This window comes from Lithobates pipiens, unplaced genomic scaffold (assembly GCF_037356315.1).
Source record: "Lithobates pipiens isolate NorthernLeopardFrog02 unplaced genomic scaffold, aLitPip1_a1.2 Scaffold_16, whole genome shotgun sequence".
Lineage (NCBI taxonomy): Eukaryota > Metazoa > Chordata > Amphibia > Anura > Ranidae > Lithobates > Lithobates pipiens.
Window position 1 is genome coordinate 341,406,743 of NW_027507748.1, and position 27,828 is coordinate 341,434,570.

At 40.5% G+C, this 27,828-nt stretch overlaps 1 protein-coding gene across 2 annotated transcripts in view; it reads left to right on the top strand.

Annotated features, from left to right (window-relative positions):
• The first annotated feature begins 515 nt into the window (after positions 1–515).
• Positions 516–27,828, top strand: part of LOC143982799 (uncharacterized) — an 89,272-nt gene continuing 61,959 nt past the window's right edge. The window contains exons 1-2 of one of the 2 annotated variants that reach the window (XM_077481813.1): positions 526–681; positions 23,993–24,051. The gene's annotated coding sequence lies outside the window, so the exon portion shown is untranslated. Of the gene's footprint in view, positions 682–23,992; positions 24,052–27,828 lie in introns of both variants that reach the window. The other variant, XM_077481812.1, reaches the window with a different exon arrangement.

A 27,828-nucleotide genomic window follows, 5' to 3' on the forward strand; every position in this document is an offset into this window, starting at 1 on the left:
CCCCATACAAGGTTCAAATCTCGGCCGATTCCTGCTGAACTGGCCTAAATTCGAACCGTCTATGGCCTGCCTCACACTACAAGAAAGGATTGGTGAAGAACAATCATTGTACAGTGATACTAGTAATCAGGAAGCAGAGACTTGAAAGGTAATGAAATGATACGGCTGACCTTGTGCTTATAGCAAATTATACCCCGTAAGGAAATTAAAATCATTAACATTCATCAATATGATTATTTAAATGATGTTGTTCACATTTGTATCTAAAAAAAAACAAAAAAAAAAACACTACAGTTAACAAATCTACGCATTATCATTCTATATTAGATATCTTAGAATTTAACGAGTCCAGCATACTGACTCAAAGGTGTCAAAAACTCAAACAGGTATTATGGCTACACAGAAATATCACTTATAATCTTTCAAAGGTTAAAATATATAATCTGCTAGCATCCTGCAGGTAGACTATAATCAGCTACATTGTATGTTGTTATAAAAGTAGTCTTGTACTGGTACTTACACAAGGCATTTGCACTAGAGCATCCCTAAAGGGTGGAGCTGGGAGGAATTTTCAGAGCAGAGAGGAAAGATTCGATCAGTTGTGTTTCTGCCTGTTGCATCGTCAGTTCGTCTCCTGAATTTACACATTTTACAACTGCTACTACAGACAGCATCTTCTCGGTGAGTTTAGCACTGTACACATGCTCGTGTTTCTTCTAGATGAGGGTAGGGCAACGTATTCAAATAGAGTAATATCATATGATTGTAATTTCATTAAATGCATTGTAAAATTTGATATAAAAAAATAAATAAAAATGCTCTATGAATCTTAGTGCATTTTTTTTTTAAGTAGACAGGAAAATAATGACATCGTCCATAGCAACACGACGTGGTTTAAACTTTTAATCTAACATTAGAATCTTGTCTCTATGGGCAATACCGTTTTCTTCCCTGGTCTTGAATTGGCATACATTGGCATACAAGAAAGTGTTTCTTTCCAATTACTTGATGAATGTTTTCAGAGGTCTTGGGAAAATTCTGATAAAACATTTTTTAGTCAAATACTGTTTGTTTATTGCATTATCTTCCTGCTATAATGTACTTTGTTACTTTTTTTGGTATAATATATTTATGCGGCTATAGCTGAATTTACTAAACACAGCTTGTAATCCAGGCACTCATCCATTCTTAATTGCTTACTTAAAAATACATTTGTCCTTATTTGATTGGATGTTAGAAATAAACACTAATTTCCAAATTTTAAAGTGAACTGCAAATCTGGTGTGAACTTTTAATTTATTCACTGACTAGGGGCATATATATACTATATATGTGCATAAAGGCCCTATTCACACCTGCCCAACAGCATCGGGAAGCCCATTTGCTTGAAAAGGCTACCCTACGCACAACAAATGCGACAAAAATAGCTCAAGTACCCTTCTTCTAGCACTGAGCCAAGTGCAATTTACATTCCGCGTTTTGCCACACTTTGTTGTGTGGGACTGCTATCCGCATTAGTGGTGCCAATATTATTATTATTATTATTATTATTCAGGATTTATATAGCGCCAACAGTTTGCGCAGCACTTTACAATATGAGATACAATACAATAAGAAATAATGGCACCGCAAGCTCATTAGCCCTTGTACACACGGTCGGACATTCCGACAGAAAATGTCCGATCGGACCGTGTTGACGGATAATCCGACCGTGTGTGGGCTTCATGTGACTTTTTCCGTTGGAATGTCCGACCAACAGAGAGCTGGATATAAAAATCTTCCGACATCATGATCCGATCGGACTTTGTCCTATCGTTTGTAGAGAATTCCGATCGGACAAAGTGCCACACACGCTTAGATCAAATTCCTAGCCCAAAGCTATTGGCTACTAGCCTGAACGTAGTCCCGTCATAACCAAATAACGTCATCACGTTACGAACAATCGGATTTTCCGACAACTTTGTCCGACCATTTGTATACAACACCAGTTTCAGACAAAATCCGACGGATTTTGTTGTCGAAATGTCCGACCGTGTGTACAAGGGCTAAGATGTTTTGCTGCATTTATTTTACTACGTTTTCAAAAAATGTGGTCAGAAATTTATGATTCTGCTCTAGTTTTTAGAACGCCTAGGTGTGAATGCAGCCTAAGGAAATGTTTTTAAAAATGTATGTATAGTATATAGCACAGTGGGGAAAATAAATATTTGATCCCCTGCAGATTTTGGAAGTTTGCCCACTTAAAAAGAAATTAAGGGTCTATAATTTTTATCATAGTTGTATGGTAAATGATAGATACAGAATATCAACCAAAAACCCAGAAAAAACACATGATACAAATGTTATAAATTTGAGTTGCAGTATTTGATCCCCAAGCAAAACATGACCTATTACTTGGTGGAGTAACCCTTGTTGGCAAGCACAGAGGTCAGACGTTTCTTGTCGTTAGTGACCAGGTTTGCACACATCTCAGGAAGGATTTTGGTCCACTCTTTTTTACAGATCTTCTCTAAATCCTTAAGGTTTCTTGGCTGTCACTTGGCAACTCAAGGTTTCAGCTCCCTCCATAAATTTTCTATAGGAATGAGGTCTGGAGACTGACTAGGCCACTCCATGACCTTAATGTGCTTCTTCTTGAGCCACTCCTTGGTTGCCTTGGCAATATGTTTTGCGTTATCGCCATGCTGAAAGACCCATCCATGACCCATCTTCAGTGTTCTAGCTGAGGGAAGAAGGTTCTCATCCAAGATTTTACAATACATTGCCCCATCCATTGGCCCCTCAATGCGGCAATGTCGATTAGTACCTTTAGCAGAGAAACAACCCCAAAGTATAATGTTTCCACCTCCCTGTTTGACTGTAATGATGAGGTTCTTAGGGTCATAGTCAGCATTTTTCTTCCTCCAAACACAGCAAGTCCCCCTCCTCAAGAAGGCACACGTACAGTCATGCCAATGAACATCTAAATGATTCAGAGAAGGATTGTGAGAAAGTGCTGTGGTCAGATGAGACTAAAATTGAGCTCTTTGGCATTAACTTGACTCGCCAAGTTTGGAGAACGAAAAATTCTGACTATGACCCTAAAATCACCATCCCTACAGTCAAGTATGAAGGTGGAAACATTATGCTTTGGGGCTATTTTTCTGCTAAAGGTACTGATCGACATTGAGGGGCCAATGGATGGGGCAATGTATTGTAAAATCTTGGATGAGAACCTTCTTCCCTCAGCTAGAACACTGAAGATGGGTCATGGATGGGTCTTTCGGCATTGGCATAACCCAAAATATACCACCAAGACAACAAAGGAGTGGCTCAAGAAGAAGCACATTATGGTCATGGAGTGGGCTACTCAGTCTCCAGACCTTAACCCTATAAAAAATGTATGGAGGGAGCTGAAACGTCGAGTTGCAAAGCAACAGCCAAGAAACCTTAAGGATTTAGAGAAGATCTGTAAAGAAGAGTGGACCAAAATCCCTCCTGAGATGTGTGCAAACCTGGTCACCAACTACAAGAAACGTCTGACCTCTGTGCTTGCCAACAAGGGTTTCTCCACCAAGTACTAAGTCATGTTTTGCTTAGGGATCAAATACTTATTCACTGAACTGCAATATAATTTATAGCATTTGTATATAGCAAACATGTTTTATGTGTTTTTTTTTTTTCTGGATTTTTGCTTGATATTCTGTCTCTATCATTTAAAATACACCTATTGTAAAAAAAAATTATAGACTCTTAATTTCTTTGTACGTGGACAAACTTAAAAATGCTACAGGAAATCAAATAATAATTTCGCCCACTGTATATAAGTCATAGTTGCAAAGGGACTCATGCTATATATTAGGGGACCTCTACACATTGTTTTTACCCATGGGAGGAGCTATGATGACCATGATCAAAGCAAACCTCACTTGAATGCTAAGATTTTATAATATGAATTCTATGCTGTCTTTGTAGGCGGGGCGTGGCTGTAGTTCTGCAGTCATAGTGGTTCCATAAATGACACTTTGCCTGGGAAATTACCGGTCTCCCTAAAAAGGCTATTGTAGACAATCTGTATTAATCGACATTCACATACACTGTATTTTCAAAAGTATTAGTACACCTGCCTTTACACGCACATGAACTTTAATGGCATCCCAGTCCTAGTGTGTAAGGTTCAATATTGAGTTGGTCCACCCTTTGCAGCTATAACAGCTTCAACTCTTCTGTGGAGGCTGTCCACAAGGTTTAGGAGTGTGTCTATGGGAATATTTGACCATTTTTCCAGAAGAGCATTTGTGAGGTCAAGCACTGATGTTGGATGAGAAGGCATGGCTCGCAGTCTCCGCTCTTATTCATCTCAAAGGGGTTCTATTGGGTTGAGGTCAGGACTCTGTGCAGGACAGCCAAGTTCCTCCACCCTAAACTCGCTCAATCATGTGTTTATGCACTGGTGCGCAATAATGTTGTGTACTGGTGCGCAGTAATGTTGGAATAGGAAGGGACTATCCCCAAACTGTTCCCACAAAGTTGGGAGCATGAAATTGTCCAAAATGTCTTGGTATGTTGACCCCTTAAAAGTTCCCTTCACCGGACCTAAGGGGCCAAGCCCAACCCCTGAGAAACAACCCCACACCATAATCCCCCCTCCACCAAATGATTTGGACCAGTGCACAACGCAAGGTCCATAAAGACGCAGATAAGCGAGTTTTGAGTGGAGAAACTTGACTGGCCTCAACCTGATAGAACACCTTTGAGATGAATGAGAGTGGAGACTGTGAGCCTGGCCTTCTTGTCCATCATCAGTGCCTGACCTCACAAATATGCTTTTAGAAGAATGGTCAAGCATTCCCAAAGGGACACTCCTAAACCTTGTGAACAGCTGTTATAGCTGCAAAGGGTGGGCCAACTCAACATTGAACCCTACGGACTAAGACTGGATGCCATTAAAGTTCATGTGCATGTAAAAGCAGGTGTCACAATACTTTTGACAATATAGTATATGTATATGTGCATGTGCATGTGCATGTGCATTTGCATGCCCACGAAAAAAAAAGACAAGGAAAAAAGTTCCCAAACACACTGAATGGAACCACATGAAAATGTGCACTGATGCACCAGGTGTGTTTAAATAATGGCACTTCCAGGTTTGCGAAATGCCCTTGCGATTATGCACGCGTTTCCAACCACTGACATATGTAAACCTAGGCTTAGGGCTCAGTCACAACAGGTGCATTGACAGCGTTGATCAGCAGAATCTGCAAATGCTAACTTAAAGCTACAGTATGTTAAATTAATGAATATTCTAGGGATCAAATGCAGTTGAGTATCTGGATGGACTGATAGTAGATTGCACCAGAAAGTATATTTAAGAGATCAGTTGCATAAACAAAAAAATTAGAAAGCGAAAAATGTTTCTTTCTATACTTTGTATTTATATATCAATATAAGGGCTCCCATAGATGTTGCTTACATATGCAGTTCCTTCCTGCTTCCTTCTTTGCAATGCTTCATAATGGTTGTGATTTGCTGTTTTTTTTTTATCACAATATAAAGTTGATTCATGGTTTAATAAAGACAAACAGGCTGTGCACTTTTCAAGGGAATTTTCGCTTGGTCTGGTGAATGGGGTGAAGCTTTGCTGACATCCATTATCCAGTCCTGTGCTATCAAAAATAGTGTTTTATTTATTTTGCCTGCATGTGATTGGATATACTATGCAAAGTGATGTTTCATCACATTTACTAAGCTAAGAGAAAATTCCCTTTCAAAATAAAAAAGCCTTTTTATAATATTTCTACCATGCAGGGAGTGCAATTTGTTAAAGTTGTGCCAAAGATGCTAAACTGTCAACAGATAGGCAGATAGACTGTGTATGTCTCTTTTGCCCTTTTTTTTGTAAGTATGCTGAGCCATGCATGTGCAATGTGCAATTTCAGCAAGATGCTGTGCTGGGTGGAAGTAACTCCCTTGTGCATGCATGCAGGGGGGGTTACTTCATTCGAACCTGGCCAACCAAGAGGCCAAAGACTGAAGCCAAGAATGGTTTAGAGAGGTGGTTGGAGGGACCCAATTGCACCTTTGGCAGGACCTTGTTGGAGAACAGATAAGCCCCCCAAGGGTAGATGTTGGCTAATTCCTCAAGTTCAGCTTAGTTAGTACTGAAAATTAGCTGGTGCAGCATTATGTCCAGGAAAGGTAAGTATTTCAGCCATGCTGTTACCTGTCCATCTCAACAAGCTTGTAAACATTTTATGGCACCACTTTAGTTTGCAAAGTTTAAATTGGATGGGCAGTCAGTCACCTTTATCATACGAGGAGTGTCCTGGTAGAATTTCAAACAGCTTCTAACAAATTTTTATTTTTATTTTAAATTGTCTTATATGTAGTGTCCTAATTTCAAATTCATATAAAAAATAAAAGGGTACATAAATACCACAAAAGCCCCATACACACGATTAGAAATTCTGCCAGCAAAAGTTGGATGCGAGCTTTTGGTCAGAAATTCCAACCGTGTGTATGCTCCATCGGACTTTTGCTGGCAGAATTCTAGCCAGCAAAAGATTGAGAGCAGGTTCTCTATTTTTCGGTCGGAAAATGTTCCAATTGGAAATTCCAATCGTCTGTACAAATTCCGTCGCGCAAAATTCGTACGCGTGCTCGGAAACAATTTGACGCATGCTCGGAAGCATTGAACTTCATTTTCTCGGCTCGTCGTAGTGTTGTACGTCACCCGTTCGTGACGGTCAAAAGTTCAGAGAACTTTTGTGTGACCGTGTCTATGAAAGCCAAGCTTGAGCGGAATTCTGTTGGAAAAAACATCCAAGTTTTTTCCGATGGAAAATCCGCTCGTGTGTACGGGGCATTAGTCACTAAAACTGTTGCCTTTTTTCATTCTTTTCTAATTTTCCCAAAGAAAATATACGTTTTATGCCATGCTATAATAGTATGTAAGCTTCCCTGAAGACTTACTGGGAAAACAACCACTGTATAGAACTTCCTAATTATCAGGCTATATCACCTAATGAAGAGTCCTCTGTGGCTTTGAAATTACATAGTTAACTATGACATATGTAATTTGTACCCTGCGGCAAGCATTCATTCTCTGCGTTGGTTTGCACATAACTTATTCTTCAAGTTTTAAAGGCCCTTTTTAATTGTACTGTCATATAAAAGTAAATTCCTAAAATAGAGTGACACTATAATAAAAAAAATATACATATACTGCATAAGAAATATAGGATTTATGTTACAGAAGCCATAAATCTAATGCTTGAACAAAGCTAAACTCCAGAATAGGCTAATATAATCTAAAAATGCATTTGTCATACAGTGTATATAAAACATCTACACACCTGTTAAAATGTCAGGTTTCAGCAATGTAAAAAATGAGACAAAGATAAATAATTGCAGATTTTTTTCCACCTACAAAATGCACAACTCAATTGAAAAACAAGCTGAAATCTTTTAGGTGGGATAAATAAAAAAATGAAATAATGTGGTTACATAAGTGTGCACAGCCTCTTATAACTGGGGATGTAGCTGTGTTCAGAATTAAGCAATCACATTCAAACTCATGTTAAATAGGAGTCAGTACACACCTGCCATCATTTAGAGTGCCTCTTATTAACCCAAAATAAAGTTCAGCTGTTCTAGGAGGTCTTTCCTGGCATTTTCCTAGTCACATCCTACAGCAAAAGTCATGGTCCGTATGACAGGTCAAATCGCATGTCAAATTGGAGCCTATTGCCTGCAATAGGAGTGTCCCATTCGGCGCGACACTGGAGTCTATTGCCAGCAATAGGAGTGTCCCAATCGGCGCGACACTGAAGCGTATTGCCAGCAATAGGAGTGTCCCAATCGGCGAGACACTGCACCGATTTCCTAAAGTAGTTTCTGCACTACTCTTGGCGAATTGGGGGGGGGGGGGGGGCGATTTCAATAGACATCTGTGCATGAACCCGCAGACATGTCTTTCAAGTTGCCCCCAAAGTCATACCGAAATGTGGCTTTGAAATTGTGCGAGTTCAGATGAACTCACATTATTTCAAAGCCGTGTTCATTGTGATCGAGGGCTAAATGGAAAAAAGAGATTCTGTGGACAGGTGTCTTTTGTACACATAATGAGTTGTCGTTAGAAGCATCTTCCTAAACTGACAGGACTAATCTGTGTACCACATACTGCAGCCAGTCTGTGAGAGCCAGAACTATTGTTGGTTGAAAGAGGATCAAATACTTATTTTACTCACTGAACTGCAACTAAATTTATAACATTTGTATCATGTTTTTTCATGATTTTTGGTTGATATCATGTCTCTATCATTTAAAATACACCTATGATAACAATTATAGACTCTTCTTTTACAAAAGTTTTATTATTATTAATTCAATTATAGACTCTTCATTTCTTCATAAGTGGGCAAACTTACAAAATCTGCAGGGGATAAAATAATTATTTTTTCCACTGTATATCCTTTGTAGCTATTGAGGAATGTATTTAAATTAACATTTTTGTGCCTGGAGTTGAGCTTTAAAGTATGTTGCCTATCCAGGGCTGAGTTTATAGCCTTGTGTCCTAGTCCACAATACCCATTTACCATCTTTCATATTTTTCCTTCCTTTGCTGGCTTCCAGCTACTATTGGGGACACAAGAGCCTTGCATAATCATTCTACCCACCAACATTCACTTCATAATTTATTAAAATTTTTAGATGACGCGATTCATTCGATAACCTTGAAATAAGGAGAACTGAGAAAAATGTAATGACCTATCCTATGACTTTCATATATACCAAGTGATAGTGTTACATGCAGAACGGTCAAACTGTTTTTAATGCCGCGTACACATGATCGGTATTTTGGTCGGAAAAAGCTCTGATGGTTTTCCCCATGGAATTTCACTCAAGCTGTCTTGCATACACATGGTCACACCAAATTCCGACCGTTAAGAACGCAGTGACGTACAACACGTACGATGGGACTAGAAAAAGGAAGTTCCAGTAGCCAATAGCTTCCGTCTCATAGTTGAATCTGAGCATGCGTGAATTTTTGCTCGTCGGAATTGCATACACACGAATGCATTTTCGGATAGGAACTTTTTCCGACCAAAAAAATGGGAACATGCCCTCAATTCGGCCAGCAAAAGTCCGATGAAGCATACACATGATCGCATTTTCCGACCAAAAGCTCTTATCAGTCTTTTGCTGGCCGAATTTCTGATCTTGTGTACGCGGCATTACAGCCTCTCCTCCCCCATTTCTGGCATGCCTTATTTGATGTCTTATCTCGTTATGCCGCGTACACAGGATTGGATTATCCGGCGGACCAGAGTCTACCGGACAATCCGTCCGTGTGTGGGCTCCGGCTGACTTTTTCTTCCCAAAAGTCCGGTGGACTTAGAAAGAAGTCTTGACTCAAAATTGTCTGCCGGACTCAATCCGCCCGTCTGTGTGCTAGTCCGCCGGACTTTTGAAATGAACGGACTTGCCCACACAAGGAGTAAAGTCCATTAATTTTGAACATGGCTCCAGGTAGAAAGGACTAGCGCAGAAAGTCAATGTCGCCACCTCCATCGGCAAGATTGACACCTCGCGAGCCCCGTCACCTGGTATGGATTTAAAGGGGAACCCCTACGCCAAAAAAGCGGTGTGGGGGTCCCCCCAAAGTCCATACCAGACCCTTATCCGAGCACACAGCCCGACCGGTCAGGAAAGGGGGTGGGGACGAGCAAGCACCCCCCTCCCTGCTGAGCCATACCAGGCCCCGTGCCCTCTACATGGGGGGGTGCTTTGGGGAAGGAGGGCCCTGTAGGTCCCCCCAAAGCACCTTGTCCCCATATTGATGAGGACAGGGGCCTCTTCCTGACAACCCTGGCCATTGTTTGTTGGGGTCTGCGGGTGGGGAGCTTATCAGAATCCGGGAGCCCCCTTTAATAAGGTGCCCCCTGGTTCCGGCCCCCACCCTATGTGAATGAGTATGGGCTTTGATGTACTCCTACCCATTCACCTGGGGAAAAAAGGGTTAATAAAAAAACACAACACAGGTTTTTAAAATACTTTATTAGCCACTTTCAGAACGGACCGTTTTTCTGGCTTAAGACCAGACCACTTTTTGCGATTCGGCACTGCGTCGCTTTAACTGACAATTGCGCTGTCATGCGACGTGGCTCCCAAACAAAATTGACGTCCTTTTTTCCCCACAAATAGAGCTTTCTTTTGGTGGTATTTGATCACCCCTGTGGTTTTTATTTTTTGCGCTATAAACAAAAATAGAGTGACAATTTAGAAAAAAACGCATTCTTTTTTACTTTTTGTTATAATAAATATCCCACAAACATATATGAAAAAAAAATTTTTCCTCACAAAACACAATAAGCGATTATTGATTGGTTTGCGCAAAAGTTATAGCGTTTACCAAATAAGGGATAGTTTTATGGCATTTTTATTAATAATTATATTTTTTTACTAATAATGGCGGCGATCTGTGATTTTTATTGTGACTGCGACATTATGGCGGACACATCGGACATTTTTGACACATTTTTGGGACCATTGTCATTTATACAGCAATCGGTGCTATACAAATGCAGTGATTCCTGTGTAAATGACTCTGGCAGTGAAGGGGTTAACCAGGGGGTGGCAGTGTATGGGTTAAGTGTTCCTAGGGGCGTGTTACTAACTGTGGGAGGCTGGGCTTTGTGTTAGTGAACACTGATCTCTGCTCCAACCACATGGAGCAGAGATCAGTGTCACTTGTTGCTAGGCAAAACAGGGAGATGCTGTTTACAACGGCATCTCCCCGTTCAGCCGCCCCGTGAGGCGATCGTTGGTATCCCCGCGGCGATCGAGTCAGCGGGACCCGCGACCGGACTCACGGGGGTCCCGACCGGCGCGCGATGGCAGGGCGGAATATAAAAATGGACGTACCTGTACGCCAATATGCCTGCCCGTGCCATTCTGCCAATGTACATCAGCGTGCGCCGGTTGGGAAGTGGTTAGACAGCTCCGGGGGTCTTCTTCTGTCTTCGGGGATCCTCTCGCCGGACTCCTCCACTATCTTCTGCTCTTTTACTAGCTTTTTTACTAGCGGAGGAGACCGGCTTTCTCCTTCGTCGTCGCCGCCGCCGTCTGGGGGTCTTCTTCCGGTTTCAGGGGTCTTCTGCCGACTTCGGGGTCTTGTCCCGCTCTTCGGTTCTTCTTTCCGGGCCTCTGCTTTCTTCTTCCAGCTCTTTTACTAGCGTTGGCCCGGTCTTGTCGCTGTCGCTGCCGCCTTCTGCTTCTTCTTCTTCCTGCTTCTGCTTCTTCTTCCTGCTTCTTCTTCTTCCATCTTTTTCTCTTCTTCCGATGTTGAAACGACGTTCTCTCTGGCCATAATGGCAGGGACACGTCGCGCGGCGACTTATATAGGCATAAGGGCGGGTCACAGTGTGATGTCACATGGTGACCCCGCCCCTTATGATGTCACAGTCCCAGCATCCCCCGGGCCTCCCCTTCCCCAAGGCACCCCCATGTTGAGGGCACGCGGCCTGGTACGGCTCAGGAGGGGGGGGGGGCGCTCGGTCGCCCCACCCCCTTTCCTTGACCTGCCAGGCTGCATGCTCAGATAAGGGTCTGGTATGGACTATGGGGGACCCCAACGCTGTTTTGTTGGTGTAGAGGTTCCCCTTTAAATCCATACCAGGTGACGGGGCTCACGAGGTGTCAATCTCGCTGATGGAGGCGGCGACATTGACTTCCTACGCTAGTCCCATCTACCTGGAGTCACGTGAACGGACTTTACTCCGTGTGTGGGCAAGTCCATTCTTTTCTAAAGTCCGGCGGACCCCCGCGTTAATCCGGTGGAAAAGTCCTGACATGTGTTGGCAAGTCCGGTCGTTCAGAAATTCCGGCGGACCTCTGCTGCAAAGTCTGGCGGATTGTCCGCTGGACAGTCTGATTGTGTGTACATGGCATTAGTTTGATACTGAGCCCAGCCAGTCAACTGGAGTAAGAGGGAACAGTAAGTAAAAATCCAGTAAATACTGTACATTTGTACATACTTTGCATGAGCTTACATATGCTGTTTCTGCATATTTTTTATTTATCTCTAGGCTGAATTAAATCTGTTCAGGAATCATGTCCACGTAGTGTACTTCATTTTTAATACGATTCTGAAGCCTCCCAGGAGACTTGTGTGGTGTCCCACTTGCTTCATGTACAATTTACTTGAACGTAAGTCAGTGATCCCAGTGGAAGTATTTATGTGAACATTCGAGCTGCTAATAGGTCACGCAGCTTGAGGAAAATTGTACAGAGGATAACAATGGAACATAGGACCGATGAGTTACTAGCTTGTTATTTATCCATCAACACCAAGCCAAGAATTTATTATGTCTTTTTCTTGCCCCTCTCCACCCTAATGCTGTGTACACAGTTCCATTGAAACGGACTTGCCTACACACGATCACACCAAAGTCCGATCGCTTAACACAATTGACGTACGACAGGACTAGAAAAGAAGTTCAATAGCCAGTAGCCAACAGCTGCCCTTGCTTCGTTGTTGGTCCGTCAGACCTGCCTACAGATGAGCGGTTTTCTCAATAGGAACTGGTTCCGGCGAAAAGATTTGAAACATGTTCGATTTCTAAAGTCCGTCAGATTTTTGAACAGAAAAGGTCAGACAAAGCCCACATGCGATCAAATTGTCCGACGGATTTGTTCCGTCGGAACTTTGCTGTCGAAAAAAAATCCGGTCGTGTGTACACTGCATTAGTGATGGGATTCACACATTCAATACAAAAGAGCCATAGTATACTCAATATGTAAGGCAAGATGCCAATTAATTGGCAATCCTATGATTCCCCTAAACTAATGCCCTGTACACACGGTCGAATTTTCCACCAGAAAAAGTCAGACGGAATCATTTCATCGGATATTCCGATCATGTGTATGCCTCAGCAGACTTTTTACTTGAAAATTCTGACGGACCTAGAAATAGAACATGTTTTAAATCTTTCCGATGGAATCAATTCCTATCGGGAAAACCGTTCATCTGTATGCTATTCCGATGGACCAAAAACGATGCAAGGGCAGCTATTGACTACTGGCTATTGAACTTCCTTTTTCTAGTCCTGTCATACGTGTTGTACGTCACCGCATTCTAAACGATTGGACTTTGGTGTGATCGTGTGTAGGCAAGTCTGTTTAAGCGTAACTCCGTCTGAGTTTATTCTGACGGGAAAAACGGTCGTGTGTATGCAGCATCAGGCTACTAGATTTTCAAAATGAAATCCAGGGGCACCTTACTGACCATCTATAACCACACCCAGAAATCTGGGGGCAACTTATTGACCAAGCCCATATATACGGTATCCATATCCAGAAAACCACTCCCCATTTGTAACCATGGCACAAAATCACAGCCCCATTTTCAACATGCCTTGAAACAATTGGTTACAGGCTTTTAGAACAAGAGACTGGAATTCAGAATATAAAGACAAAATTCCTTGGGCAGCATGAGTACAGAACTGGTGTGCTGCACTATATATGCACCATGGCAAATTGTGGGTGTGACCCAATTGTGGTAATAGTGGGAAAGGATTAAAGGGATATTGGTAAATAAAACCAGAATCTACTTTGCTTTGGGTCGAGAATGCCAGATCAGGAGTGCACAATGCACATAGTGAAAGGGAAGAGAGTGCAGGGGTCAGGGGTATAGACTGTAAAGAGTATAGGGGTCTGGAGTGCTTAATGCAGAGAGTGCAAAAGTCAGGCATATATATTGTCTTACACAAAGTACATGGGGCCAGGAGTAAGGTAGCACATGGAGTGCAGAAGTGAGGAGTGCATATAGCACAGAGTTTAGGGGTCAGGAGTAAGCAGCATGCAGAGGTATAACCATATCTGTGCTTGCACTAACTTGGAGAAGTAGCAGGATGTTGTTTTCAGACACCTCTTCTCCAGGACACTGATTTCTACTGGCTAAAAAAACTGTGTATGGCCAGCTTAGGTTTTTTTGGGCAGTAAAAGAGGAGTAAATTATTACTAATGCTGAATAGTGTTGTCCATTTTCTCTTTATTATTTTACAGAAGTTATTATGCATTTAGAGAAACAGTATTAAAACAGCATTAATAAGTTTTAATTATACATAAAAAAAATTATGAATACATGTGTGGACAATAGAATAGTTTTTGTGTATGTAAATTATATAAGTTCATATATACTGTATATCTACATTCAGTGAGATGGCAAAGTCTTTCATATTGGAATGTATAGTACTGATTTAAACCCAAAAACTGATATATTTGAGCTTGCCAAAGTTTTGGTATCATTAGTTTTATTTTTTAGTTTTTTTTTTTCCTTTACTTCTTGGTGATCCAGCCAATAAGTCTGTTATTTTTTTTCAACTTCCATTACAGACCAACCTGTCCAGAACAATTAGTAGTTAGAGTGTTGAGACAAACCGTTTAACACTGACAGGGGTGCTCAAGTGGTCAACCCTTAGTCATTAATTTAAAATCCCAAAAGAAAAAAGTATGTTGCTGTAACTGGCCAACAAAGTTTTAACTGGATTTTGGCTTTAATTTGTTAGTCTAGTACATCTAAATCTGCAAGTGCATCTAACACTACCGCCCCCCCCCCCCTCCCCCCCAGACTGGCAATGCTGCAAAAGATGTCTTTGTTGCTCCCCTAACCACAGTGGCGACATCATGAGACAGGTAATGTGCTACTGAATAGATCACCAGGTTTAATTCAAGGAAAAGAAAAAAAACTAAGAAAAAACAAATGCAGATTCCCACATTTAAGATGTTACTCAAGTAAATTTTAGAAAATTAAAATAACAAACATGTTATATGTACTCACCTAGTGGCCCAGATCCTCCTCTGTTCGGGTCAGCGATCTTGGATCCTCCCCTAGCCGTTTGCTATGGGGGCACACAGTGCCTGCTCGCTCCCAAGCTGTTTATCTATGGAGCCACGCCCCATAGGCACACACAGCGGGGCTTAGCTCCACCCCCCACTTCCTCCTCACTGCGTCTGATTGCCAGCAGCATGGGCTCCTGCTTCTGTTCGAGTCCCTATGTGATAGAGGGGAGAAGAGATGCAGCTGTGCACAGCACTGGATCTCTTCTCCCCTCTCTTGCCTTTCACAAAGGGAAGGAGGAGGGGAAATAAATATAAAACATTTTTTACCTTTTTACCCTTTCCCCCTTTTACACTTTATATTTTTTAACACTTTCACTCTCTTCCTGCCCAGGCCAATTTTAAGCTTTCAGTGCTGTCGCACTTTGAATGGCAATTGTGCTACTTTAAAAATGAGCAAGCTGTAAAATATAAAACTTTTTTTAGTTAATCACGCCTGCCCACCGTCATATGACACGATGGACTTTGAGCGGCTATATCTGAATGATGCCTGTAGCTACAGACATCATTCCGATATTGCCATTTTCAGCCGGCGATTCCCTACGCCATAAGAATGATCATAGTGGCTTTTCTGCCACTTGATCGTTCCTACGGGATGCGAGAGGGGACACCCCCCCCTTCCGCCACCCTCCGGTGCTTCTAACGACTCACCACTACGATTGGTGAGTCGGACACAGGATCCGCCGACCCTGAATGTCGATCATAGAGATTTCCGGAGGACCAGATGGTCGCTGGAGTCTCTATGATCATTGGAGGCCGGGCGTGATGTTATGACATCATGCCCGGCCTCTGCATTCAAAAAAATGTCGCTGCCTCGGATGGAAAGCTGTGATTGTTTTTTTTTGTTTTTTTTATTTCAGGCTTCCCAGCCTAGTGGTGAGATGTGGGATCTTATTGACCCTATATCTCACTATAAAGAGGACCTGTCATGTCATATTCCTATTACAAGGGATGTTTACATTCCTTGTAATAGGAATAAAAGTGATCACATTTGTTTTTGTTTTGTTTTTCAAAAAAGTGTCAAAATAAAAAAAGAAAGTATAATTAACTATAAAAATACGTTTTTTAAAGGGCCCTGTCCCCGTGTACACGCACGCAGAAGCGACCGCCCACATATGAAAACATTGTTCAAACCATACATGTGAGGTATCGACGCGAACGTTAGAGCAAGAACAATAATGTTGTCCCTAGACCTCCTCTGTAACTCAAAATTTCAAGCGTCGCCTATGGGGATTTTTAAGTACCGAACTTTGGTGCCATTCCACGAGCGTGTGCAATTTTGAAGCATGACATGTTAGGTATTTATGTACTCGGCGTAACTTCATCTTTCACAATATGCAAAAAAATTTGGCTAACTTTACTTTTAAAGCACAAAACTGTTTCTTTCCCCCCCAAAAAACGCTTTCGAAAAATTGCTGCGCAAATACCGTGCAAAATAAAAAGTTGCAACAACCGCCATTGTATTCTCTAGGGTCTTTGCTAAAAAAACATATATAATGTTTGGGGGTTCTATTTAATTTTCTAGCAAAAAAAATGATGATTGTAGAAGAAAAATGTCAGAATTGGCCTGGGTGGTAAGTGGTTAAGCTATGAGTAGCAATGATATCATGCTGCAAGTGGCAGTAGTAAGGACTACTTGAATTGAATGATTACTTGAATGTTGCATTTTACACTGGCACAAACACAACATTGGTACAAATTCTTGCCTGAATTAGACGCAGGTAGTTCTTCAGGGAACTTTTGGAACCTCTATGTTCCTCCCCTTGAAAAAATAAAAATAAAACTTTGAATCATCCAAAAAAATACAACTATTTGATTAGAAAATTGTGTTTTAATTTTTAAGCATTTAGGAAACTGAGAAACTTCAATAGTCCCCTTTTCACTATACATTGTTGTAAGCAGTCTCTTTCCATCAGCAAAAAAAAATGAATTGTGAAAGTAAGGCAAGGCCATACATGGGTCGAATTTTCTTTAGAAAATCCTATCTAAGAATTTTCGTTCGAATTTCGCACCATTAGTGGACTGCAGCAACAGCCTATTTTCGTACGTCCATTGCACTTGAGTTACCGGGCATGTTGGAAATTTTTTGAAAAGCTAATGATTTTCTAATCAATGATGGAAGAATCGTGCAAGTAATGTAATCGAAAAAGGAATGCACATGTGCAAGAAAATAAAATTCCCAGAAAGAAAAGAAGATTCAAAGCCATAAAAATTCTTTTCTGTAGCAACAGTAGGTGAAATTGAAGGCTTGGTTGGTCAAATTTTGAAGTCAATGGTGGCACCATCGGATCACAAAACGCACTAAATTTCTAAAGAAAATTCTTTAGAAATTCGACCATGTATGGCCAGACTAAAGGCTCGTACACACTATAAGAAAATCGGGCAAACATTTTTGTCCAAAGAATTTATAGTGTGTACGAAAATTACTGAAGGGACAAACTCCAAAAGTTTTCTCGTACGGGAACAGAACGAAAGATTTTCTTTTAATGTGTACCGTTTTTGTACGTCTTTCATACAAGAAAAATCAGAAAAGAAAGACTGCGCATGATCGGAAACAAACAACAACAAAAAAAGCCTTTGTCGTATGAGAATATTCGTAAGAATGATCGTACAAATCTTCTTTATCTGTTCCAATTTGGTGTGAAACATCGAGAAAAACCAGACAAACGTTCGCCCAATTTTCTTATAGTGTGTACCCTGCTTAAGTAACTGGCACCAGTTGTGATACATTGTAATACATGATCTGTGTGATTGCCTGCTTTCTAGTTTGTTCCAGGTAGTACAAGCGGACTCAAGATGCCAGCTCTGGAGCTCACACCTTAAAAATACAAGTCAACTGTCTCAGCTGTCAAATTTCTATCCATGCATGTTTATAGTAACATACTGTTAAGAGTCATAGGCTACTTACATCATAAACCATTCACATTTTACTACAAAAATAAAGGCGTAAATAAGCAAAAATATATAAAAAAAAAAAAAAAAAAAAAAAGCCACATGGTATCAACAGCATAACCAGTAAACTTTAAAGATGTTTTCAGCAGGTGTCAGTATATTAATAAGTTATAAGCCTATAAATATGTACCTGTCTACTAGCAGACACAACAACCTGTAATACACCTAGGGCTACAATTTAATCCTAGAGAAGGTACAAAAAATAAAAGATGTTTGTCTAAACAACATTTATAAAAATAGAATACATTTTCTAAACTCCAATTCATTAATTTAATTCACATTAAAGGTGCTTTCAAACATTAGACAATTAGTCGGCTGTGCATGGACAGTACAGGCAGAGAGCGAGTGTACTTGAGAAAAATCATTTGACAAATGTGAGGGTTCTAGGTTATTTCTGGTGTAACCCAGTAGTGATGGACCAGAAAAATTCATCCAACTTAATCAATTCTTTTAGCAAGCTGGCCCAGCCATGGGACACCGAAGGTGTATAGCTATATACTGTAAACCATCCCAAATATGACCATAAATATTTTCATGTCTGTAGGTGTCTCAGAGCGGACTTCCTGCCAAAATGAACAAAATTAAAATGACCATTAAAAAACAAAATAAAAATATAGTTTTTGCTACAATTTTTACCTTCAATCAAGAGATTTTCAATACAGCACCTACAGTCCAATGATCAACACCATTCAACCCACTTCCACCTAGCCTTGGTTGTCTTGGACTCACCCCAGCCTTTGACTGCATAGTAAAATGAGAAGCAGCACAGCGATGGACTCATCTCTCTGTCACTTTGCTTTCTCCTCCTATCGACATGCTTCTTTTCAGCATATGAACTGATCAGTTCCTTTTTGTGTTTTTTATTTTTGCCTAGAGTTCCATTTTTACTGTTTCAATCAGCTGTTTATTTTTAAAACATTCTGTGCATTCTGGCATATAAGTAGCCATTGGCTGCCATGCATATAATTATTCAATTAATGATTTAATTAAGTATGAAGAAAAGGCTGCTGTAAGCCCTTGTACACACGGTCGGAGAATCTGTCGGAATGAGTCTTATCGGACCGCATCGTCAGATAATCCGACTGTGTGTGGTATGCATCGGACTGATTCCGTCCGAATCTCCGTCCGATCCAAATTTCCAACATGTTGGAAATATTTTCTGACCAACTGGGCCGGACGGACCTAATCTGATCATGTGTAGAGCATTTTGATCGGACCAAGTGCCACGCATGCTCAGATCAAATTCCTACATAAAAGCTATTGGCTACTAGCCTGAAATGTAGTCCCATCGTAACGAAATTACGTTATCACGTTCTGAAAGATCGGATTTTTCACCAACTTGGCCCGACCGTGTGTATGCAACAGTTTCGGACACAATCCGTTGGACTAAATCCGACGGGCAAAATCCGACGGATTTGGTTGGCAAAATCTCCGACCGTGTGTACGTGGGCTAAGACATGTCTAATAAAACTTTCAATTAAAAAAGTTAGATATAATAGATTATATCACCAGGGCCAGATTAACATAGGAGCTATTGGAGCTGCAGCCAGCTCCAGGCCCCTAACTTAAGATAGGCCCAACCCAGTGAGTCACTAATGCTGCCCTGCCCAGCCCTGCTCTGTGCAGTGTACGCATGATTGATATATAAATCAGGGATGGCATTGATATTTAAATTGCGGTGCATTAATATTTCTCTCACCCCCCTCTCTCTCTCTCTTACCCCTATCTCTCTCTCTGTCACACCTTCTCTCTCACCTCTCTCTTTCAACCCCTCCCCCCTCTCTCACTCCTTTCCCCCTATTTAATTTGTTTTAACAAAAAATCGTGTGTATTTTCATTTTATTTATTTCCATAAAAAGGCCCACCAAAATGCTCAGCACCAGGCCCATGATGCTTTTGCTCCAGCCCAGTACAGGCGGTCCCCTACTTACAAACATCCGACTTACAAACGACTCCTACTTTCAAATGGAGGGAGACAACAGGAAGTGAGAAGAAATCTACCCCTAGGAAGGGAAATTCTCTCCTGTAAGAATTATGGGGAAAAAGGTGTCTCCACTGATGCTTTATCACCAGTCCTTGGTCCTTGTTTCTACAACAACCCAACATTTTCAAAATCCAATTGTCATTGGGACAGAAAGTGAGGTGAAATCTTCTGTACAGGGGCACAGACAGCAAAACAAATTTTACAGGGGTGATAACCCTTCCCTATGCTATCCAAAAAAGCTTAAAAATAGATTTTTTGGCTGGAGCTACACTTAAAAAATTGACCTGTTCCGACTTACAAACAGATTCAGCTTAAGAACAAACCTACAGTTTCTATCTTGTTTGTAACCCGGGGACTGCCTGTATATCACTAAATGCTGACAGTTATTGTAGACCATATTTTGGACTTACACCCTTTTCTTTCCTCCTCGTCACTCCTTACATAAACGCTTATGAATTAATTTTCTTTTGTTTGTTATATACCACTGTAATTTTCATAAAGATCTTCTTTATTGTCTAAGCAATATGACATAGCCCTTCTCCACCTCCAACGTTCTTTGATACATATCACACATCCAAGAAGGCTGCAGAGCTCTAGATACTAAAATCTTTCCAGATTTCAGGCCTGCATATCTGACCACTGGCCACCATGCAAAATCTCTTAAGGCACATGGACGAGAGCTTGTAGGGACATCATTGGTAAGTAAACTCCTATACCCCGTACACACGATTGGACTTTCCGCCAACATTTTTTTGTTCAAAGGTTGTTGGCTCAAACTTGTCTTGCATACACACGGTCTCACAAATGTTGGCCAACAATTACGAACATGGGAACGCGGTGACGTACAAGACGTACAAAGAGCCGAGAAAAATTAAGTTCAATAGCCAGTGAGGCTCTTCTGCTTGATTCCGAACACGCATGAACTTTTGTGTGACGGACTTGTGTGCACACGATCAGACTTTCTGACAACAAAGTTTAGTTGGCGGAAAATTTGAGAACCTGCTAGCAAACATTTGTTGGCGGAAAGTCCGACAGCAAATGTCCGATGGAGCATACACATGGTTGGACTTTCCGACAACAAGCTCACATCCAACATTTTCCGTCGGAAAGTCAGACCGTGTGTATGCGGTACAAGAAGCAAGAAAAAAAAAAAGCCAGTCACTGATGATGTAAAAAAGAAGATGGCAGTGTAGGATTGTAATGTGCTGCATGGACAGAGTAACGGGATCTGGAGTAGTTATAATACTGGGACAGAAAGAAAGCCAATTTGGCTATATAGATAAATGTGGATTTTATTATGCTAAAGTTTAAAAGAGTGGGAGTGCTGGTCTTCTTTTGCCCGTTCTTAACAATTTTATTAAAGGAGTAATATTTCCGAGTGCACATAGTTTGTGCTATTACTGCAGCGTTCCCCAAGTTTTTGTAACTACTCTTTCATATTTTTTGTTTTTGTATTAAATAGAACTTTCCTGCTTAGCAGCTTATGAGATATCATCCACTATAAGACGGACATTATGTTCAGTGGTTCTGCATACTCCTGGACATTGAGAGAAGATGCAGTAAAGCACAACCATTGTGTAGTAGTGAAAACCAGGAGGCAAAGCCTAAGTATGTAATGAGCAAATATGTCTGCCCCCACATATGTTATTAATGAATGTAAAAAAAAAAAGAGTTACCCGCGTGAAGAAAAACGGCATGGGGTACCATGCCAAAAATTTTTATAAAAAGGTGTGGGGCCCCCCAAAATCCATACCAGACACTTATCCAAGCATGCAGCCTGATCAGGAAAGGGAGGGGACAAGCAATTGAACCATACCAGGCCACATGCCCTCAACATTGGAGAAGGTACTTTGGCTCTGCCCCCCAAAGCACTTTGTACCCATGTTGATGCCATGTTGGGCCAAGGGTAAGGCTTTAACTCTGTATGAGGTCTAACTTAGAAATGACATGTAGATATTAGAGGAGAATCTGGTGGCTGAGTAGGGTGGTGGGGGAATGAATGGAAGGTAGATATCAGTAGTAAAAATGGTGGACTGTTCAGGAAACCTGTTACTTTGCAATGAAATGGTAAACATTTTAGAAAGAGTAAACGTATTAAAACACATATGCTTTGATTTACTAAAACTGGAGAGTAAAAAAATCGGGTGCAGATGTGCATAGTAGCCAATCAGCTTCTAACTACATATTGTCCAATTAAGCTTTGAAAACAAAACCCGGAAGCTGGTTTCTATGCAGAGCTGCACCAGATTTTGCACTCTCCAGTCTCAATAAATCAACCCCATATTGTTATAATACATTATATATATATATATATATATATATATATATATATATATATATCTTTATATATATATATATATATATATATCTACAGTGGTTATTGCTGATACTTTTATCTGAGTGCATCTCCCAGACAGGAACTTTCTAAAAACTATAGGCTTTTTGTTATCTGGCAGAAATCAGCCATTCTGCTCCTGGAAGCCAAAGAGACCATTAAATATTTGCCAAGGCTAGGCCAAAAACCTAGAAGCTTTCATAGCAAAAACTCATAACAGTAACATAATTTTGTTATGGTGATGTGCCCTACTAACTTACGTTAAGAGTGAATTTCAAGGATAGGTCCACTTTAAGAAGGTTAATTACTATACCTTTAAAATCATGGGGCATCAACAAGGAGAACACTTTGTTCTCTGTCACACTCGTCACTCTACTTGTGTTTTTAGGTTACAAACAAGGTTTAGCGTGCCTTCCAATTCCAACTGAGCATCTTTTCATGTCCCTGGAGTATCATTATTATTGTGTGCTTTGCCAACCTGTTGTCACCATAGCAATATCACTAGGATTGGAGACTGCTTTTGGAAAAACAAGGGATGTGATCCTCAGGGACATGTCCCTATAAGTGAGTAAATAGGCCTGTTAGTGTTTTAGCAATTGGAATTATTGGAGACACAGTATACGGCCTATAATGTAAAATAAATTATAGAATTTTCTTTGTAATAATGAAGTTTCTCTTTAACATAGCTACAATAGTTATTACAACTGCATCATAGGTGTGTGCCAAGCATCAAATATCTCGCTCTGATCACTCCACCATATTGTTTCCTTTATTATTGGGAGGTAGAGGGCGGGCTGTCAATCACAACCAGCTCTTTTCAGAATTCTAGAGCTTTCTTTTTTTCAATATTTTAATTCGGTTTTGTGGGCAGCTACCATGTGCTAGGCTTGCTAATCATTACATTCACTGAGGGCACAGTAGGGCAGATATCACAAGCACGAGTGACTAGCTGCAGACTAAAAGAAATGTTTAGATCTTAATATTTTGAAAAGTTAAAATTTTCATAGGCTTTTTCATTTGGGCACATAGCACAGATTTTACAAAAATTAACATTCTGTGTATGCTAGACATCTTTAGACTATAAGTCCATTTTAACATTTTGACTTTATTTTGCAGAAGGATTAGAGCGTCACTGTCATGTTGACACCATACAAGAAAATCTGCAACAGGGATATAGACAGCAGTAAATGGGAATTCTAGTCTTCCCCTGCTTTACTTTAAAAAAAAAAAAAAAAATCCCTTCCTTTCTGTCTAGTAAAACTATTGTAACCAAGACATCAAAGTTAGGAGAAATCATTTTATCTATTCCCAGTCTATCCAAAAATAAAATAAATAGTTTAACTATATATACAATTTAATATGCAGCTTCTTTTTTTCTTCTTTAATTCAAATAAGTATAGGTACATTTTAACCAATAATAGTTCTATGTTTAATCATTTAGGAATATACTGCGCATTTAATGTTTGTATGACTTGCAAGAGAACTTGCATAAAATATATAGCTCCCGGAGTTCTGGCACACAGGCATTTTTTCCTCCTCTTTGTCCTATAGTTTAGGTGCGTTGTATCCTGTTATTCAGTGTAATACTCAGCTGTATTTAAACAAGTAGACTCTTTCTCTGACTATTGGGGTGAATAGTCGGAACCGATCATTTTTCTTATCACCAAATTTATTTTTATCTTTTTCCCAGGTTCATCCAGGAGTTTGACAGATTTACTTTGACTGGAGCCAAAAAAATATTGTATTGTGTAACATCTTTATTCATGTACAGGTTTTGTGATGCTATGGGGGGGGTAGAGAGAGGACTTCCCATTTCAGATTTTTATGGATTGTCTTTTCAGTTTCGTTATTTAAAAACAGTGTACAGAGTTAAGTTGGCTATATACAGTATCTCATAAAAGTGAGTACACCCCTCACATTTTTGTAAATATTTTATTATATCTTTTCATGTGACAACACTGAAGAAATGACACTTTGCTACAATGTAAAGTAGTGAGTGTACAGCTTGTATAACAGTGTAAATTTGCTGTCCCCTCAAAATAACTCAACACACAACCATTAATGTCTAAATATCTGGAAACAAAAGAGAGTAAACCCCTAAGTGAAAATGTCCAAATTGGGCATAATTAGCAAACCCCCCTCCCCCCGGTGTCATGTGACTCGTTAGTGTTACAAGGTCTCAGGTGTGAATGGGGAGCAAAGGTGTTAAATTTGGTGTTATCGATCTCACTCTCTCATACTGGTCACTGTTCAACATGGCTCCTCCTGGCAAAGAACTCTCTGAGGATCTGAAAAAAAAGAATTGTTGCTCTACATAAAGATGGCCAAGGCTATAAGAAGGTTGCCAAGTCTCTGAAACTGATCTGCAGAATGCTCGCCAAGACCATACAGCGGTTTAACAGTAACCCGTTCACCTTCAATCTGATAGCGCCTTCATAGTTCCAGGCCCATTGCCACTTGGCAGAACCATTAGAACACCAATGATATTTTTCAGCTTTAATAACCCATTTTTTGTTTATTGCACAATATTCACATGTGTATTGTTTATCATTGATGTTTTACTTTTTGGAAACATCATCTTTGAAAGTTTTTTCCTGATTTATTGTTTCACTATATTTAGTCACGTGTTACACATTAAGCGCTGCACTGCTTTTCACATTTCTGTTAGTTGGACCTAGTATCTGGTTTTTTGTGCTCAGCTGCTATTATCTTAATTGATTTTTCTCATATCAATTATTTCTTTACCAAGCGCAAGTTTTACTCCTTTTGATATTTTTCAGCTGTCTGTAGGGGTGGCATTCTAACCAGCATTATAAAGAGTCATTCCTTCTACTGACCACCAGTGTAAGGGTCCATGTACACTGGGCTTGAAAAAATGGCAGTTCTTTTGGCATAAAAAAAGTGCTTACATAGAGAGCTTTTGTACAGAAGTTTAGAAGAGTTTAGGAGCATTTAGCATTTTTTTCTGCCAGAAAATTCCTCTCAATAAAGCAAACCAGAAGGGTTTTTTTTGTGCCTCTAAAAGCTGTAACATTGAGCTGTTTCTGCAGGCAAAACTCATAGAAGCAGCGTTTTTTAAGCCATGGACCCTAAGGAGCGTTTTCCTTATGATCCATAATGGAGTAATCTTAGCAGGGGTTCCCGAGCACCTGAAAATGATTTCACAGGTTCCCCTGGTGTAAAGTTGTTTACAAAGACTGATCTAGCCTATGACTATCTCCTGAAACATATCCCCAGTCTCAAACAACTAATATCAGGTCCCCAGTCCCTGACCATCTCCTATAAGCATGTCTGCAGTCCCCTTGACCATCTCTTGTTGCATGCCTGTGGTCTCTGGCTATCTCTTGTTGCTTATCTGTAGTTTCTGACAGCTATCTATTGCATTTTACTCACTCAATATTATGGATGGCCCTTTAGTGATTTTAGAGACAATCTGAAACTACCTTATACATGTTGGGCAGGAGATCACTTTACCTGACAGGTAGTGCTAACATCAGCGATCATCTTGTAAAACATTCAGTTTAAAATAGAAATGAAAAAAACAAAACATTTTTGTATAGAAACAAAAAAAAAAATCAATACCTTTTTTCTCTTTTTTTTATAAGTGATCACATTTCCTTTGTTCTCAGCTACATAAAAGTTGAGGGGAGGAGAAACACACTGAGCTTCCCAATTAATTGTTGTGCAGCAGGGGCTTGTCGGGACAAGTTTGATCATTGGAGGAGAGCACCCTGAGTTCCTAGCATAGCTAGTAAACTATCCACAGTGTGCTCTCCTGCTTAGTGTGGTCAGCTTTTAATAGGAAAGCGAGGGGACTAGCAAGAACACCAGGGATTTCACACAAAGGAAGCAATACAAGGGCATCAGGATATTTTTCCATACAAGTACATGGTACAGCAATCCCATATCAGGAATATGAAATGTTGGGTTTACATACTCTTTAAATCCCCCTTCTTTGGTTTCAGTGGCAGTAATAAATGTCCAACTAGGTTGGTGTCAGTGGTGATAATGATAAATCTCCCCTTTATTGGTGTTCACTGTTCAGTGGTAACTTACTTGAGCACATGCTCCCATGCTGCTTCTTCCCTCCTAAATTAATCTGGAACTACTTTATGCATGTTGAGCAGGAGATCACTTTTTTTTTTTATCAGAAAAAGTTATTTTGCATGTTTATTGAGTCAAATACACATCATACAGGATATTACATAGTATAATATAAAGCCGTCATTGACACGTTACTTAGTCAAACTTTGCATCATACAGTCCAAATATGTGACAGAACTACAGGTTCTGCATGCCCCCAGGTCCTTGGAAGCAAGCCATTCCCCAACATTCTATCCAACCCACCAAAGTTATAGCTGCTATCACACTTTGGAGTTGTGCCAGTTCGCTTTCCAACCATTTAAAGCAGCATTTTCTAGACGTTAGCCCTATAAAAGTCTATCTTTAACTAATTGAACTATCCCAGGAGCCTCCAAATAGGCCTGCCACATTGTTGTGGGGTACATTTCAGTGCTGGTATGTCAGTTTCTCTCTGATTAACATTTTATTGACTTGCTCAACCCATTGGTGCCTAGTGGGAACCCTGGGAGTAATCCAAAGTTGTGCAATTAGTTTGCGAGCAACATACAACAGGCGAAGAATCGATGTGTGTGCGGGTGGGGATAACATCTCATCGTCCAGGGCACCCAGTAGGCATATCGTAGGGCTCCATGGAATGGTAAAAGTGTAAACCTGAGAAATTGTGTCAAGGACTTCCTTCCAATAGCGGAAGAGTTTGGGGCACTTCCTGAGCATGTGCAAAAGGTCACCATTGTCCCTCTGACATTTTTGACATAGGGGTGTGTCATGTAATCTCCATTTGTGGAGATGTGGTGGAGTTCTGTATGCCCCATGTAACAAATAAAGATGGGAAAGTTTTTGAGAGGCAGATGCTGAGACCAGGGGAGCAGAGGCGAGGCAAAGATTCCAGGTCTACCCATCCATGGCACCCACATCCTCCTCCCATTTGCGTCTACAAGGTAGTTTGGCTGGATCTTGAATTGTGTTAAGGAGCATATTATAACATCTAGAGATCATACCCTTCTTTTCACCTTCCATTAGGACCCCTTGTATTAGTGGGTGGTCTATCAATCTAAGATCTGTTTGTCTTGACTGTTTCTGTAGTGCATGGTGCAACTGCAATTACTTGTAGAAATTAGTACGTGGTATGTTAAATTCTGTTTGTAGCTCCATGAACGATTTAAGGATAGTCCCATTATATATTTTTGCAATGTATCTTATGCCTGCCCTTTCCCAGTTCCCAAAGTCTCTAAGTTTGTATAGTTCTTTAAAGTTCAGGTTTTGCCACAAGGGGCTTTCGGACAGATAGCCCCGTATCCCCAACATCCTTTTAATGTATGACCATAGCATTTTTAAAAGGAGTATTGTTGGAGCCCCAGTATCTAAATGTGGGCAGCCTGCCTCCAGACACGTCAGAACCGTTGTATTATTGTCAGCATTGACATGGAGGAGCCTGCATATTGGATCTGACATATCCATAGCAGGAGATCACTTTATTCCCGATCTTAGGTGGTGTTAAATGTTTTTCATTTTTGTTTTTTGCTCACAATGTAATATACAGTTAGGTCCATATATATTTGCACACAAGCACAATTTTAGATTTTTCAAGTATTTA